Source organism: Rhinoderma darwinii, chromosome 1, assembly GCF_050947455.1.
Source record: "Rhinoderma darwinii isolate aRhiDar2 chromosome 1, aRhiDar2.hap1, whole genome shotgun sequence".
In the NCBI taxonomy this organism is placed as follows: Eukaryota; Metazoa; Chordata; class Amphibia; order Anura; family Rhinodermatidae; genus Rhinoderma; species Rhinoderma darwinii.
This window is the reverse complement of record NC_134687.1, coordinates 646,788,952-646,804,858: the sequence shown is the minus strand read 5'-3', so window position 1 is coordinate 646,804,858 and position 15,907 is coordinate 646,788,952. Positions and strand designations below refer to the sequence as shown.

At 45.8% G+C, this 15,907-nt stretch overlaps 2 protein-coding genes across 2 annotated transcripts in view; one reads left to right on the top strand and one right to left on the bottom strand.

Annotated features, from left to right (window-relative positions):
- LOC142697472 (oocyte zinc finger protein XlCOF29-like) overlaps nt 1-15,907 on the bottom strand; it is a 288,092-nt gene that overhangs the window by 178,292 nt on the left and 93,893 nt on the right. The window lies entirely within an intron of this gene.
- LOC142671052 (uncharacterized) overlaps nt 6,946-15,907 on the top strand; it is a 31,322-nt gene continuing 22,360 nt past the window's right edge. Inside the window, exon 1 of the mRNA XM_075847135.1 lies at nt 6,946-7,027. The gene's annotated coding sequence lies outside the window, so the exon portion shown is untranslated. The remainder of the gene's footprint in view (nt 7,028-15,907) is intronic.

Here is a 15,907-nt window from a genome sequence, read left to right as displayed (position 1 = left end):
AGCTCACAGACCTGCTGAAACAAGAGCCTACAGGGGGATGGCTATTCTATTTCAAGTCGTTTAGTTTATGGCTTTGCATTTCAGCTGTTACAAAGGCAACGTGAGAAAACGTGCTGACATTGTATTTCTTATGGCTAAAGATACATGTGGAGTTTTGGGATATTACCATATTTAGAATGCTCATGCTTTGCAACTATGAAGTTACCACCTACTCTCAGTTTCTTATAAATAAAGATGGATCCGCCCCCTGTGGGCAGAGACTGTTTGAACACTGAAGCTGCGTGTCATGGTCTCTCTCCGGCCGGCCTCTCTCAGATCCACCATTGAGAGGGCATTCATTAATTTGGAACTCATAGACAAATGCAGATAATGTCCAACGTTAATGGACAATGTAAATTCTGCAGCGACATTACCATGTATACAGGAGTGGAGCAGGATCAGAGGTTTTCGTCTGTGCAGTACATCTCATGTATACATTACTGGAGCAGGATCGGAGGTTCTCGTCAGTGCAGTTCATCACATGTGTACAGGGCTGGAGCAAGATCGGAGGTTTTCGTCAGTGTAGTTCATCACATGTATACAGGAGTGGAGCAGGATCAGAGGTTTTTGTCAGTGTAGTTCATCTCATGTATACATTACTGGAGCAGGATCTGAGGTTCTCGTCAGTGCAGTTCATCACATGTGTACAGGGCTGGAGCAGGATCGAAGGTTCTCGTCAGTGCAGTTCATCATATGTATACAGGACTGGAGCAGGATCGGAGGTTCTTGTAAGTGCAGTTTATCACATGTTCGGTATACAGGATTGGAGCAGGATATGAGGTATTCTTCAGTGCAGTTCATTATAAGTATACAGGACTGGAGCAGGATCAGAGGTTCTCATCAGTGCAGTTCTTCATAAGTATACAGGACTAGAGCAGGATCGGAGGTTCTCTTCAGTTCAGTTCATCACATGTGTACAAGACTAAAGCAGGATAGGAGGTTCTCATCAATGCAGTTCATCACATGTATACAGGCCTTAAGCAGGATCGGAGGTTTTCGTCAGTGCACTCATCATATGTATACAGGACTAGAGCAGGATCGGAGATTCTCTTCAGTTCAGTTCATCACATGTATACAGGACTGGAGCAGGATCGGAGGTTTTCGTCAGTGCAGTTCATCACATATATACAGGAGTGGAGCAGGATCGGAGGTTTTCATCAGTGCAGTTCATCTAGTGTATACATTACTGGAGCAGGATCGGAGATTCTCGTCAGTGCAGTTCATCACATCTATACAGGACTGCAGCAGGATCGTAGGTTTCCGTCAGTGCAGTTTATTACATGTATACAGCACTGGAGCGGGATCGGAGGTTCTCGTCAGTGCAGTTCACCATATGTATACAGGACTGGAGCAAGATTGGAGGTTCTCGTCAGTACAGTTCATCATATGTATACAGGACTGGAGCAGGATCGGAGGTTTTCGTCACTGCAGTTCATTACATGTATGCAGGACTGGAGCAGTATCGGAGGTTTTCGTCAGTACAGTTCATCACATGTATACAAGACTGCAGCAGGATCAGAGGTTCTCGTCACTGCAGTCCATCATATGTATACAGGACTAGAGCAGGATTGGAGGTTTTTGTCAGTGCAGTTCGTCACATGTATACAGGACTGGAGAAGAATCTGAGATTTTCGTCAGTGCAGTTCATCAAATATATACAGGACTGCAGTAGGATCGGAGGTTCTCGTCACTGCAGTCCATCATATGTATACAGGACTGGAGCAGGATCGGAAGTTTTCGTCAATGCAGTTCGTCACATGTATGCAGGACTGGAGCAGAATCTTCAGTGCAGTTCATCATATGTATATAGGACTGGAGCAGGATCGGAGGTTCACATCAGTGTAGTTCATCACATGAATAAGGGATCGGAGGTTTTCAGCACTGCAGTTCATCACATGTATACAGGACTGAAGCAAGATCGGAGGTTTTCATCAGTGCAGTCCATCACATGTATGCAGGACTGGAGCAGAATCGGGGGTTCTCGTCAGTGCAGTTCATCATATATATACAGGACTGGAGTGGGATCGGAGGTTCTCACCAGTGCAGTTCATCATATGTATACAGGGCTGGAGCAAGATTGGAGGTTTCTTCAGTGTAGTTCATCACATGTATACAGGACTGGATCAGGATCGGAGGTTTTCGTCCGTGCAGTTCATCACATGTATACAGGACTGGAGTAGGATCAGAGGTTCTCGTCATTGCAGTTGATCATATGTATACGGGACTGAAGCAGGATCGAAGGTTCACGTCAGTGTAGCTCATCACATGCATAAGGGATCGGAGGTTTTCGTCACTGCAGTTCATCACATGTATACAGGACTGCAGCAGGATGGGAAGATTTTCGTCAGTGCAGTTCATCACATGTATACAGGACTGGAGCAGGATTTGAGGTTTTCGTCAGTGCAGTTCATCACATGTATACAGGACTGGAGCAGGATTGGAGGTTTTCGTCAGTGCAGTTCATCACGTGTATACAGGATTGGAGCAGGATCGTAGGTTCTCGTCAGTGCAGTTTATCACATGTATAAAGGACTGGAGCAGAATTGGAGATTCTAGTCAGTGCAGTTCATCACATGTATACAGGACTGGAGCAGGATCAGAGGTTTTTATGGGTGCAGTTCATCAAATGTATACAGGACTGGGGCAGGATCGGATGTTCTCCTAAGTTCAGTTCATCACATATATACAGGACGGATCAGGACCGGTGGTTCTCATCTCTGCAGTTCATCACATGTATATAGGACTGAAGCAGGATCGGAGGTTCTTGTCAGTGCACTTCATTACATGTATGCAGGACTGGAACAGGATCGAATGTTCTCGTCAGTGCAGTTAATAATTTATAAACAGGACTGGAGCACAATCAGAGGTTTTCGTCACTGCAGTTTATTACATATATGCAGGACTGGAGCAGGATCTGAGTTTTTCGTCAGAGCAGTTCATCACATGTATACAGAACTGGAGCAGGATTGGAGGTTTTCTTAACTGCGGTTCATCACATGTATAGAGGACTTGAGCAGGATCGGAGGTTTTCATCAGTGCAGTTCATCACATGTCTACAGGACTGGAGCAGGAGTGGATGGTTTCATCAGTGCAGTTCATCACATGTATACAGGTCTTGAGCAGGATCGGAGGTTTTTGTCAGTGCAGTTAATCATATGTATACAGGACTGGAGAAGGATCAGAGGTTTTCGTCTGTGCAGTTCATCACATGTGTACAGGACTGGAGCAGCATCTGAGGTTTTCATCAATGCAGTTCATCACATGTATACAGGACTGGAGCAGGATCGGATGTTTTTGCCAGTGCAGTTCATCACATGTATACAGGACTGGAGCAGCATCGGAGGTTTTCATCAATGCAGTTCATCATATGTATACAGGGCTGGAGCAGAATTGGATGTTTTCGTCAGTGCAGTTCATCACATGTATGCAGGACTGGAGCAGGATCGGAGGTTTTTGTTAGTGCAGTTCATCACATGTATACAGGACTGGAGCAGGATCGGAGGTTTTTGTTAGTGCAGTTCATCACATGTATACAGGACTGGAGCAGGATCAGAGGTTTTCGTCAATGTAGTTCATTACATGTATACAGGACTGGAGCAGTCGTTTCAGGGGGGGGGTGGAGGTGTGCTACCACTGGTTGATGTGATCATGAGACCGACGATCAGAGCGGCGCGTGGAGTTAGTGGGGGAGATCTGGAGGGTGGAGAATTAGGTGAGGACCAGGCAAGTATCTGGGTAATGGAGTTATGGCCAGCAGAAAGAAGTCCAAAACAAGGAAGACCCCTCCTGATTCTAAATAGGTATAAAATTAAAGAACTACAGTGTAAATAAATGGTGGAGAGATCCTCCAGCACACCGGTTCTGTGTCCAAATCCAGACACTGTGCGGATTCACGTGGCGGCACACGGTATGGATCAAAACAGAAAAGGAAAACTGGATCCAGCACTGACTTCTATAAGAAGTAGTATTCCAACTTTATTCAGAAAGTATTAAAATCCAATACATGAAGCGGTGGTTGTATCAACAAGGAGCCGACACGTCTCGGACAGGTCACCTGTCCTTACTCATGGAGTGGGATATCTGCTACGAAAAGCATTTTATATCCGATGAGTTCACCGCTAAATGTTCCCGTATCTCGCTCGATATCCAATGACTGGAGCAGTGATGGAGACAATCAGCGATTACTTGTGTATGGAAGCGGTTAAGTGGTTGGAATCAAATTAATTCACAAGGGACATCAGTGTGAACCCGAATAACGTGACCTCTACCTGACAAAGATGTACACTCCACTATCAATAGTTCAATAAATGGGGAAAAAAATCCAGAGTAAAAATGATCAAAGGGATATAAATACAAAAATTGTAAATAATAATAAACTTATGAAATCTTATAAAGAAATAATGATGAAAAACAACATGTCACGATAGTAAGGAAAAGAATCATGATACATTTTATAAAGCACAGTATGTAGTGAGGAGGTCAAACCTGAAATAACTCACATATTATTATACTGTATAATACAAAAAATACTACAACTCACAGCATGTCCATGCTGTTATTATGTGATATTAGAGGACATTACAGGAAGGAGGGATAAGAGGAGAGAACTACAACACCCAGCATGTCCAGGCTGTTATTATGTGATATTAGAGGACATTACAGGAAGGAGGGATAAGAGGAGAGAACTACAACACCCAGCATGTCCAGACTGTTATTATGTGATATTAGAGGACATTACAGGAAGGAGGTATAAGAGGAGAGAACTACAACTCCCAGCATGTCCAGGCTGTTATTATAAGATATCAGAGGACATTACAGGGAGGAGTATGAGAGGACAACAACTCCCAGCATGTATAGGCTGTTATAATGGGATATCAGAGGACATTACAGGGAGGGGAATAAGTGGAGAGAACTAAAAATCCCAGCATGTCAAGGCTGTTATTGGATATCAGAGGACATTACAGGCAGGAGTATAAGTGGAGAGAACTACAACTCCCAGCATGTCCAGGCTGTTATTATGTGATATCAGAGGACATTACAGGGAGCAGGTATGAGAGGAGAGGACTATAACACCCAGCATGTATAGGCTGTTATCATGGGATATCAGAGTGCATTACAGGGAGGGGGTATAAGAGGAGAGGACTACAACTTCCAGCATCTCCAGACTGTTATTATGGGATATCAGGGGATATTACAGGGAAGAGGTATAAGTGGAAGGAACTACAACTCCCAGCATGTCCAGGCTGTTATTATGGGATATCAGAGGACATTACAGGCAGGGGTATAAGATGAGAGAACTACAACTCCCAGCATGTCCAGGCTGTTATTATGGGATATCAAAGGACATTACAGGGAGAGGTATAAGAGGAGAGGACTACAACTCCCAACATGTCCAGACTGTTGTTATGGGATATAAGAGGACATTACATGGAGGGGTATGAGGAGAGAACTACAACTCCCGGCATGTGAGAGGCTGTTATTATAGGATATCAGAGTAGATTACAGGAGAAGGTATAGGAGAAGAGAACTACAACTACCAGCATGTCCAGACTGTTATTATGGGACATAAAAAGACATTACAGGGAGGGGAATAAGAGGAGAGAACTGCAACTCCCAGCATGTCCAGGCTGTTATTATGTGATATCAGAGGACATTACAGGGAGGAGGTATAGGAGGAGGGAACTACAACTCCCAGCATGTCCAAACTGTTATTATGTGATATCAGAGGTCATTACAGGGAGGAGGTATAAGAGGAGAGAACTACAACTCCCAGCATGTCCAGACTGTTATTATAAGATATCAGAGGAAATTACAGGGAGGGGGTATAGGAGGAGGGAACTACAACTCCCAGCATGTCCAGACTGTTATTATGGGACCTAAAAAGACATTACAGGGAGGGGAATAAGAGGAGAGAACTACAACTCCCAGCATGTCCAGGCTGTTATTATAAGATATCAGAGGGCATTACAGGGAGGGGGTATAGGAGGAGGGAACTACAACTCCCAGCATGTCCATACTGTTATTATGGGATATCAGAGAATATTGCATGGAGGAGGTATAAGAGTAGAGAACTACAACTTCCAGCATGTCCAGACTGGAGGACATTACAGGGAGAAGTATAAGAGAAGAGAACTACAACTCGCAGCATCTCCAGACATGAGATATCAGAGGACATTAAAGGGAGGAGGTATAGGAGAGCACTACAACTCCCAGCATGTTCAGGCTGTTATTATGTGATATCAGAGGACATTAGAGGAAGGAGGTATAAGAGGAGAGGACTACAACTCCCAGCATGTCCAGGCTGTTATTATGGGATATCAGAGGCCATTACAGGGAGGAATATAAGTGGAGAGAACTACAACTCCCAGCATGTCCAGACTGTTATTATGGGATATCAGTAGACATTACAGGAGGAGGTATAAGAGGAGAGGACTACAACTCCCAGCATGTCCAGGCTGTTATTATGGGATATCAGAGGACATTACAGGGAGGAGGTATAAGAGAGGACTACAACTCCCAGCATGTACAGACTGTTATTATGGGATATCAGAGGACATTACAGGGAGGAGGTATAAGAGATAAGCTCCGCCTCTTCTTTACCGGTCATGTGATGATGTCATCACAGGTCCTTCATCCACCACTTCTCTCCACTGATAAGCCCCGCCCCTCTTTCCCGGTCACATGGTGGTGACGTCAACACAGGTCCTTCAGCTGTTGCCGTGTATAAGGTAGAGCAGAGCTGGTCGGACATACAGGACTTCCGGTTACCGCTGTTGTTTAGTGTGCTCTCTGTTATCAGTCAGGAGATTTTGCATGATTCAGAGCGTTGTATACAGAGGATATATATATATATATATATATATACATATACATATACATACACACACACACGCACACATATATATACACACACATATACAGCGCTCACTCATTATTTTGCTGTCAGTTTGCAGAAATAAAAGTAATAAATCTCCACATAGGACTCCAGGTAAGTTACATGAGACAGATTTTATACGATTTTGCTGCTTGTTTATTTTTCATTTTGTTGTCTTCCCCCTGAGATTGCGGAGGGTTAAAGATCACTGTAGAGCAGAAACGGCGCTTATGTCATAAGTAATAATTCTGTTATCTGCCAGGAGCATAAATATACACACTGCAATGCCGGGACCATACATACATACTTACTGCACTGCCAGAACCTTACATACATACACACTGCACTACCATGACCTTACATATATACATACTGCACTGCCAGGACCGTTACATATATACACTACACTACCATGACCTTACATATATACACACTGCACTGCCAGGAACCTTACATATACACACACTGCACTACCATGACCTTACATATATACACACTGCACTGCCAGGAACCTTACATATACACACACTGCACTACCATGACCTTACATATACACACACTGCACTACCATGACCTTACATATATATACACTGCACTACCATGACCTTACATATATACACACTGCACTGCCAGGAACCTTACATATACACACACTGCACTACCATGACCTTACATATATACACACTGCACTGCCAGGAACCTTACATATATACACACTGCACTACCATGACCTTACATATATACACACTGCACTGCCAGGAACCTTACATATACACACACTGCACTACCATGACCTTACATATATATACACTGCACTACCAGGACCTTACATATATACACACTGCACTGCCAGGACCGTTACATATATACACTGCACTACCATGACCTTACATATATACACACACTGCACTACCATGACCTTACATATATACACACTGCACTGCCAGGACCCTTACATATACACACACTGCACTACCATGACCTTACATATATATACACTGCACTGCCAGGACCGTTACATATATACACACTGCACTACCAGGACCTTACATATATACACACTGCACTGCCAGGACCGTTACATATATACACTGCACTACCAGGACCTTACATATATACACACTGCACTGCCAGGACCGTTACATATATACACTGCACTACCATGACCTTACATATATATACACACTGCACTGCCAGGACCGTTACATATACACTGCACTACCATGACCTTACATATATACACACACTGCACTACCAGGACCTTACATATATACACACTGCACTACCATGACCTTACATATATACACACTGCACTACCATGACCTTACATATATACACACACTGCACTGCCAGGACCTTACATACATACATACATACATATACACACACTGCACTACCATGACCTTACATACATACACACTGCACTACCATGACCTTACATACGTACACACTGCACTGCCATGACCTTACATATATACACACTGCACTGCCATGACCTTACATATATACAAACTGCACTGCCAGGACCTTGCATACATACACACACACACTGTGCTGCCGGGACCTTACTTACATACATACATACATACATACACACTGCAGTGCTGGGATCTTACATCTATACATACTGCAATTCCGGGACCTTCCTTACATACATACATACACAATGCACGGGATATTACATGTATACACTACCGTTCAAAAGTTTGGGGTCACCCAGGCAATTTTGTGTTTTCCATGAAAACTCACACTTATATTTATCAAATGAGTTGCAAAATGACTAGAAAATATAGTCAAGACATTGACAAGGTTAGAAATAATAATTTTTATTTGAAATAATAATTTTCTCCTTCAAACTTTGCTTTCGTCAAAGAATGCTCCATTTGCAGCAATTAAAGCATTGCAGACCTTTGGCATTCTAGCTGTTAATTTGCTGAGGTAATCGGGAGAAATTTCACCCCATGCTTGCAGAAGCCCCTCCCACAAGTTGGATTGGCTTGATGGGCACTTCTTGCGTATCATACGGTCAAGCTGCTCCCACAACAGCTCTATGGGGTTGAGATCTGGTGACTGCGCTGGCCACTCCATTACAGATAGAATACCAGCTGCCTGCTTCTTCCCTAAATAGTTCTTGCATAATTTAGAGGAGTGCTTTGGGTCATTGTCCTGTTGTAGGATGAAATTGGCTCCAATCAAGCGCTGTCCACAGGGTATCGCATGGCATGGCGTTGCAAAATGGAGTGATAGCCTTCCTTATTCAAAATCCTGTTTACCTTGTACAAATCTCCCACTTTACCCCAGACCATCACATTACCTCCACCATGCTTGACAGATGGCGTCAGGCACTCTTCCAGCATCTTTTCAGTTGTTCTGCCTCTCACAAATGTTCTTCTGTGTGATCCAAACACCTCAAACTTCGATTCGTCTGTCCATAACACTTTTTTTTCCAATCTTCCTCTGTCCAATGTCTGTGTGCTTTTGCCCATATTAATCTTTTCCTTTTATTAGCCAGTCTCAGATATGGCTTTTTCTTTGCCACTCTGCCCTGAAGGCCAGCATCCCGGAGTCGCCTCTTCACTGTAGAGGTTGACACTAGCGTTTTGCGTGTACTATTCAATGAAGCTGCCAGTTGAGGACCTGTGAGGCATGACTCTAATGTACTTGTCTGGTTGCTCAGTTGTGCAGCGGGGCCTCCCACTTCTCTTTCTACTCTGGTTAGAGCCTGTTTGTGCAGTCCTCTGAAGGGAGTAGTACACACCGTTGTAGGAAATCTTCAGTTTCTTGGCAATTTCTCGCAATGGAATAGCCTTCATTTCTAAGAACAAGAATAGACTGTCGAGTTTCACATGAAAACTCTCTTTTTCTAGCCATTTTGAGAGTTTAATCGAACCCACAAATGTAATGCTCCAGATTCTCAACTAGCTCAAAGGAAGGTCCGTTTTATAGCTCCTCTAAACAGCAAAACTGTTTACTGCGGTGCTAACATAATTGCACAAGGGTTTTCAAGTGTTTTCTAATCATCCATTAGCCTTCTAACAGTTAGCAAACACAATGTACCAATAGAACACTGGAGTGATGGTTGCTGGAAATGGGCCTCTATACACCTATGTAGATATTGCATTAAAAACCAGATGTTTGCAGCTAGAATAGTCATTTACCACATTAACAATGTATAGAGTGTATTTCTGATTAAATGTAATGTTATCTTCATTGAAAAAAGCTGCTTTTCTTGCAAAAATAAGGAAATTTCTAAGTGACCCTAAACTTTTGAACGGTAGTGTACCTACACACACTGCACTACCAGGACCTTACATACATACTGCACTGCCGGGATCTTACAGATATACATACTGCACTTCCGGGAACTTGCTTACATACATACATACGATGGTTGCTGGAAATGGGCCTCTATACACCTATGTAGATATTGCAATAAAAACCAGACGTTTGCAGCTAGAATAGTCATTTACCACATTAACAATGTATAGAGTGTATTTCTGATTAATTTTATGTTCTCTTCATTGAAAAAAACAAAAAACAAAACTGTGCTTTTCTTGCAAAAATAAGGAAATTTCTAAGTGACCCTAAACCTTTGAACGATAGTGTACATACTGCACTTCCGGGAACACACACACACACACACACCCTTACATACACACCCTTACATACACACACACACGACCTTACATACACACACACACCCAGGACCTTACATGCACACACACGCACTACCGGGACCTTACATGCACACACACGCACTACCGGGACCTTACATGCACACACACGCACTACCGGGATCTTACATGCACACACACGCACTACCGGGATCTTACATGCACACACACGCACTGCCGGGACCTTCCATGCACACACACGCACTGCCGGGACCTTCCATGCACACACACACGCACTGCCGGGACCTTCCATGCACACACACGCACTGCCGGGACCTTCCATGCACACACACGCACTGCCGGGACCTTCCATGCACACACACGCACTGCCGGGACCTTCCATGCACACACACGCACTGCCGGGACCTTCCATGCACACACACGCACTGCCGGGACCTTCCATGCACACACACGCACTGCCGGGACCTTCCATGCACACACACGCACTGCCGGGACCTTCCATGCACACACACGCACTGCCGGGACCTTCCATGCACACACACGCACTGCCGGGACCTTCCATGCACACACACGCACTGCCGGGACCTTCCATGCACACACACGCACTGCCGGGACCTTCCATGCACACACACGCACTGCCGGGACCTTCCATGCACACACACGCACTGCCGGGACCTTCCATGCACACACACGCACTGCCGGGACCTTCCATGCACACACACGCACTGCCGGGACCTTCCATGCACACACACGCACTGCCGGGACCTTCCATGCACACACACACACGCACTGCCGGGACCTTCCATGCACACACACACACGCACTGCCGGGACCTTCCATGCACACACACACACGCACTGCCGGGACCTTCCATGCACACACACACACGCACTGCCGGGACCTTCCATGCACACACACACACGCACTGCCGGGACCTTCCATGCACACACACACACGCACTGCCGGGACCTTCCATGCACACACACACACGCACTGCCGGGACCTTCCATGCACACACACACACGCACTGCCGGGACCTTCCATGCACACACACACACGCACTGCCGGGACCTTCCATGCACACACACACACGCACTGCCGGGACCTTCCATGCACACACACACGCACTGCCGGGACCTTCCATGCACACACACGCACTGCCGGGACCTTCCATGCACACACACGCACTGCCGGGACCTTCCATGCACACACACGCACTGCCGGGACCTTCCATGCACACACACGCACTGCCGGGACCTTCCATGCACACACACACGCACTGCCGGGACCTTGCATATATACACACTGCACTGCCGAGACCTTTCATACTTATATGCACACTGCACTGCCGGGATCTTACATATATACATACCACACTACCGGGACCTTGCTTACATACATACATACATACATACACAATGCACTGCCGGGACCTTCCATGCACACACACGCACTGCCGGGACCTTCCATGCACACACACGCACTGCCGGGACCTTCCATGCACACACACACGCACTGCCGGGACCTTGCATATATACACACTGCACTGCCGAGACCTTTCATACTTATATGCACACTGCACTGCCGGGATCTTACATATATACATACCACACTACCGGGACCTTGCTTACATACATACATACATACATACACAATGCACTGCCGGGACCTTCCATGCACACACACGCACTGCCGGGACCTTCCATGCACACACACGCACTGCCGGGACCTTCCATGCACACACACACGCACTGCCGGGACCTTGCATATATACACACTGCACTGCCGAGACCTTTCATACTTATATGCACACTGCACTGCCGGGATCTTACATATATACATACCACACTACCGGGACCTTGCTTACATACATACATACATACATACACAATGCACTGTCGGGACCTTGCTTACATACATACATACATACACAATGCACTGCCAGGACCTTACATACCCAATGCACTGCCGGAACCTTACATACACACACTGCACTGCCCTGACAGAACCTTACATACTTTTATGCATACTGCACTGCCTGGACCTTACATACACACACTGCACTACCAGGACCTTGCATATATACACACTGCACTGCCGGGACCTTACATACTTATATGCACACTGCACTGCCGGGATCTTACATGCATACTGCACTGCCAGGACCTTACATGCATACTGCACTACCAGGACCTTACATACAAACACTGCACTACCAGGACCTTGCATATATACACACTGCACTGCCGGGACATTAAATACTTATATGCACACTGCACTGCCAGGACCTTACATGCATACTGCACTGCCAGGACCTTACATGCATACTGCACTACCAGGACCTTACATACACACACTGCACTACCAGGACCTTTCATATATACACACTACACTACTAGGACCTTGCATATATACACACTGCACTGCCGAGACCTTACATACTTATATGCACACTGCACTGCCGGGACCTTGCATACATACATACATACATACATACATACATACATACACAATGCACTGTCGGGACCTTGCTTACATACATACATACATACACAATGCACTGCCGGGACCTTGCTTACATACTTACATACATACACAATGCACTGCCAGGACCTTACATACCCAATGCACTGCCAGAACCTTACATACACACACACACTGCACTGCCCTGACAGAACCTTACATACTTATATGCATACTGCACTGCCTGGACCTTACATACATACCCAATGCTCTGCCGGAACCTTACATACTTATATGCACACTGCACTGCCGGGATCTTACATATATACATACCGCACTGCCGGGACCTTACATACTTATATGCACACTGCACTGCCAGGATCTTACATGCATACTGCACTGCTAGGACCTTACATGCATACTGCACTGCCAGGACCTTACATGCATACTGCACTACCAGGACCTTACATACACACACTGCACTACCAGGACCTTGCATATATACACACTGCACTGCCGGGACCTTACATACTTATATGCACACTGCACTGCCAGGACCTTACATGCATACTGCACTGCCAGGACCTTACATGCATACTGCACTGCCAGGACCTTACATGCATACTGCACTGCCAGGACCTTACATGCATACTGCACTGCCAGGACCTTACATGCATACTGCACTGCCAGGACCTTACATGCATACTGCACTGCCAGGACCTTACATGCATACTGCACTGCCAGGACCTTACATGCATACTGCACTGCCAGGACCTTACATGCATACTGCACTGCCAGGACCTTACATGCACACACTGCACTACCAGGACCTTGCATATATACACACTGCACGGCCGAGACCTTACATACTTATATGCACACTGCACTGCCGGGATCTTACATATATACATACCACACTACCGGGACCTTGCTTACATACATACATACATACATACATACACAATGCACTGTCGGGACCTTGCTTACATACATGCATACATACATACATACACAATGCACTGCCGGGACCTTGCTTACATACTTACATACATACACAATGCACTGCCAGGACCTTACATACCCAATGCACTGCCGGAACCTTACATACACACACTGCACTGCCCTGACAGAACCTTACATACTTATATGCATACTGCACTGCCGGGACCTTACATACATACCCAATGCTCTGCCGGAACCTTACATACACACACTGCACTGCCCTGACAGAACCTTACATACTTATATGCATACTGCACTGCCGGGACCTTACATACATACCCAATGCTCTGCCGGAACCTTACATACTTATATGCACACTGCACTGCCGGGATCTTACATATATACATACCGCACTACCGGGACCTTGCTTACATACATACATACATACATACACAATGCACTGCCAGGACCTTACATACACACACTGCACTGCCCTGACAGAACCTTACATACTTACATGCATACCTCACTGCCAGGACCTTACATATATACAGACTGCACTACCAGGACCTTGCATACATGCACACTGAACTGCCGGGATATTACAGATATACATACTGCACTTACGGGACCTTGCTTACATTCATACATTCCCAATGCACTGCCGGAACCTTACATGCATACTGCACTGCCAGGACCTTACATGCATACTGCACTGCCAGGACCTTACATGCATACTGCACTGCCAGGACCTTACATGCATACTGCACTGCCAGGACCTTACATGCATACTGCACTGCCAGGACCTTACATGCATACTGCACTGCCAGGACCTTGCATGCATACTGCACTACCAGGACCTTACATACACACACTGCACTACCAGGACCTTGCATATATACACACTGCACTGCCGGGACCTTACATACTTATATGCACACTACACTGCCGGGATCTTACATGCACACTGCCCTGCCGGGATCTTACATGCATACTGCACTGCCGGGATCTTACATGCATACTGCACTGCCAGGACCATACATGCATACTGCACTGCCAGGACCTTACATGCATACTGCACTGCCAGGACCTTACATGCATACTGCACTGCCAGGACCTTACATGCATACTGCACTGCAAGGACCTTACATGCATACTGCACTGCCAGGACCTTAATGCATACTGCACTGCCAGGACCTTACATGCATACTGCACTGCCAGGACCTTGCATGCATACTGCACTACCAGGACCTTACATACACACACTGCACTACCAGGACCTTGCATATATACACACTGCACTGCCGGGACCTTACATACTTATATGCACACTGCACTGCCAGGACCTTACATGCATACTGCACTGCCAGGACCTTACATGCATACTGCACTGCCAGGACCTTACATACTTATATGCACACTGCACTGCCAGGACCTTACATGCATACTGCACTGCCAGGACCTTACATGCATACTGCACTGCCAGGACCTTACATGCATACTGCACTGCCAGGACCTTACATGCATACTGCACTGCCAGGACCTTACATGCATACTGCACTGCCAGGACCTTACATGCATACTGCACTGCCAGGACCTTACATGCATACTGCACTGCCAGGACCTTACATGCATACTGCACTGCCAGGACCTTACATGCATACTGCACTGCCAGGACCTTACATGAATACTGCACTACCAGGACCTTACATACACACACAGCACTACCAGGACCTTGCATATATACACACTGCACGGCCGAGACCTTACATACTTATATGCACACTGCACTGCCGGGATCTTACATATATACATACCACACTACCGGGACCTTGCTTACATACATACATACATACATACATACATACATACATACATACATACACAATGCACTGTCGGGACCTTGCTTACATACATACATACATACACAATGCACTGCCGGGACCTTGCTTAC